We start from the raw sequence: 3,968 nt of genomic DNA on the forward strand, positions 1-3,968 counted from the left end.
TAAAAAAAAAAAGTTAAACATTAAGAAATATTTGATTTAGAAAGAGGAAGTCTTTATATACATAGGAAAAGAAAATCTTAAGTTATAGTTTTGCTGTGGCCATAGAGGTGTCCATAAAGTGCAGGAAAGAGGACACAGGGTGTGCAAGCAAACCATGGACAGTTCTGGTTCCTCGCGGGGGAGGGGGGGATTTGGATGGGGCATCACATTTTCTTTCCCATATGCCTGCCTTTTGGGGAATCTTTTTGCTAGGTCTTCATGTATGATTAAAAACAACAACAACAACAAAAATAATAAAGGAAGGGATGGTAACTCCTCATTGCCCTGCTCCTAGGATAAGCCTCATTAAATCTGATGTATTGGATTGGCCAAAAAGTTTCTTCAGGTTTTTCCATAACATCTTACGGGAAAACCCGAATGAACTTTTTGGCTAAGCCAATATATTCTTCCAGACCTTTTTCCTTTGAGCTACTTATTTTTCTATCTGACTTCATGATGGTGATATTTGAAGAAAAACAGTAACTTAAAAACATCCAGATTTCTAAACAGAGTTCAGAATCAAAAGAGAAACTTTGTTGCCAGGTACTCAAGGAAGATATGCACCCTTTGGGTGCCTTCCTTTTCTCATTTAGGAAATGGGAAGAAAACAGTCCTCATCTCCTAGAGTTGCTGGGAAGAGAAAGGCATTCATGTGTGTGAAGTGCTTAGATCAGAGCCTGCACGTAATAGGTACTCAATAAATGTTTGTTTCGACTCTTGTTACAAGATGCAGGTTCAGACTGATACCGACCAGTGGTCTTGGCCTTCCCCAATCAATAGAAATTGACTAGAGGCCAGACAAAAAATTCAGGCAAGGCTTTATTGGGGCCCCTGCTGCAGCAGGGGGGCAGCGAGAACAAACAACAGGGTCCCTTGCTTGCTTGCTCCCTGAAGGGGGGAAGCTTGTTCTTATATGCAGTGAGGGTAGGGGTGTGTCCAAGGGTCGAGCTGGAGGGGTGGCTTAGGTGCTTTGCCCACCCCTCTGGCGGTGTTGTGTGCAGGGGGCATGCCCAGTACCGTGCTTTTGCTCCCAATGTCCTGTTTTTGGTCCAGGCTCTTCAGAGGTGGCAGTTGAGTTTTTTTAGTCTTTTGTATCTTTTTGTCCATAATTTGCCCCAACTGCGCATGCACGCAGTTATTTTTCGTCCCGTATAGCTTCTTTGTATTTTGTTGCTCGAGGTTTGTCCAGATGCAAGCACTGCAGCAAAGGGTCCCAGGTCCCAGCCCATCTCAAGACCAGAGTCCCAAGATGCCTCTCTGCCCATGGCTGACCCCACTTAAGCCCTTTGTTGGCTCATCTGTAAAATGGGATCATAGCACTCATGCCTATTGTAGGATTAAGTGAGAGAATGAGACACAGAATATACCTACTCTGCCTTCAAGGATACCCCAGGGGCACCAGTAAAAAATAAGCAATCATAACGTTCCCTATAGATGTCCAGGTTGGGGGAGGAGGGAGCATGTGGGCAGTATTCCAGAAGGAGGTGGTATGTGTGGCACGAGAAGATATTGGCCCCGAGGTTGGGTGGGGAAGGGAGGAAGAGCTGAACTAGGAGTTCTCAAACTCTCCAGAGCGTCAGGACCTCACTGGGGACTTATTAAAAGGCAACTTTCCAGTGTCCACCCCAGACCTATTAGAGGTGCCCAGGCAGTGAGAAGACACTGGTTCTTGTCTATTCAATAAATGCTGAGTGCCTGGCATTGCTCTAGGAGCAAGGAAAACAGACACAAATTCCTTTCCTGCAAGGAGCTGACATTGTAATGGCAGAGAGAGTCATGTGAAGGTTTATTGATAGTGGCTGCAAGACAATGGAGACAGTGGCGGGTATGTAGAGAGCAAGAAGGAAACTATGATTATCATTCTTTTTTTGGCCGTGACGCATGGCTTGCGGGATTCTAGTTCCCCGACCAGGGATTGAACCCAGGCCCTCAGCAGTGAAAGTGCGGAGTCCCGACCACTGGACCACTGGTTATTATTCTTTTTTTAAATTTAAAAAAATTTTTATTTTATTTTATTTATTTATTTTTTAATTTTTAAAATAATGAAACTCTCTAGGAGTTAAGCCAACATTTTATTTATTTATTTATTTTTGGCTGTGTTGGGTCTTCGTTTCTGTGCGAGGGCTTTCTCTAGTTGCGGCAAGCGGGGCCACTCTTCATCGCAGTGCGCGGGCCTTTCACCGTCGCGGCCTCTCTTGTTGCGGGGCACAGGCTCCAGTCGCGCAGGCTCAGTAGTTGTGGCTCACGGGCCCAGTTGCTCCGCGGCATATGGGATCCTCCCAGACCAGGGCGTGAACCCGCGTCCCCTGCATTGGCAGGCAGACTCTCAACCACTGCGCCACCAGGGAAGCCCTGGTTATTATTCTTAAGACAGGTCTCATTTTTGTCTCCTACCATATCTAGAGAAGCAAGATGCATGACAACATGACCAAGCACTCAAGATCTGGAGTGAGACAGTCCTGGGATCAAATCCTCCCTTCTTCACCTACTCATTATGGGCCATTGGGTGACCGATATAACTTGGCCATGCTTGAGCAGGACAGTGAAATCGGGTCTCTGATGAGAGTAAGGAGTGAGATAGGTTCATCGAGAGGCCTTAAACAACCCAGAGATGTTGGACAGGACCCAGGTGGTGGCACACTCTTTTCCAAATGTAGCCACTGTATTAGCTATCTAGCGCTGCGTAACAAGTTGTCTGCACATTTAATGGCTGAAACAACAAACCTCTATTATCTTGTGGTTTCCTTGGGTCAGGAATCTGGGCATCACTTAACAAAGTGCCTTTGCGTCAAGGTTTCTCACAAGGTGGCAATCATGATGTTTGCTGGGACTGTCATCATCTCAAAGTTTGATTTGGTTGAATTTAGGTCTACCATTTTATCAGTATTATTATTTTGGCTGTGCTGAGCAGCATATAGGATCTTAGTGCCCCAACCAGACATCGAACCCAGGCCCTGGCATTGAAGGCGCTGAGTCCTAGCCACTGGACCGCCAGGGAATTCCCTACCATTTTATTGTTTATTTCTGTTGGTCTCCTTTGTTTCTTTATTCTTCTCTATTTTTTTTTCTCTCCTGCCTTCTTTTGGATTACAGGCATACCTCGGAGATATTACAGGTTTGGTTCAGGATCACTGCAATAAAGCAAATATCACAATAAAGTGAGTCACATGAATTTTTTCATTTCCCAGTGCATATAAAAGCTATGCTTAGGACTTCCCTGGTGGTGCAGTGGTTAAGAATCCGCCTGCCAATGCAGGGGACACAGATTCGAGCCCTGGTCTGGGAAGATCCCACATGCCACGGAGCAACTTAAGCCCGTGAGCCACAACTACTGAGCCTGTGCTCTAGAGCCCGTGAGCCACAACTACTGAGCCCGCATGCCACAACTACTGAAGCCCGCACGCCTAGAGCCCATGCTCCGCAACAAGAGAAGCCACCACAATGAGAAGACCACGCACTGCAACGAAGAGTAGCTCCTGCTTGCCGTAACTAGAGAAAGCCCGGGTGCAACAACGAAGACCCAAAGCAGCCAAAATAAATAAATAAATAAATTTATTAAAAAAAAAAAACAACAAGCCAGAGCCTCCCTGACATCTTTCCTTTCATCCTTTCTACTTTCCTTCCTTCCTCCCTCCCTCCATCATTCTCTTCCTTTTTTTTAAAAATTAATTTATTAATTATTTATTTTTGGCTACGTTTGGTCTTTGTTGCTGCGCGCGGGCTTTCTCTAGTTGTGGCGAGCAGGGGCTACTCTTCATTGCAGTGCACGGGATTCTCATTGCGGTGGCTTCTCTTGTTGCAGAGCATGGGCTCTAGGCATGCAGGCTTCAGTAGTTGTGGTGTGCAGGCTCAGTAGTTGTGGAGCACGGGCTTAGTTGCTCCGCGGCATGTGGGATCTTCCCGGACCAGGGCTCGAACCTGTGTCCCGT

This window comes from Eubalaena glacialis, chromosome 4 (genome assembly GCF_028564815.1).
Source record: "Eubalaena glacialis isolate mEubGla1 chromosome 4, mEubGla1.1.hap2.+ XY, whole genome shotgun sequence".
Lineage (NCBI taxonomy): Eukaryota > Metazoa > Chordata > Mammalia > Artiodactyla > Balaenidae > Eubalaena > Eubalaena glacialis.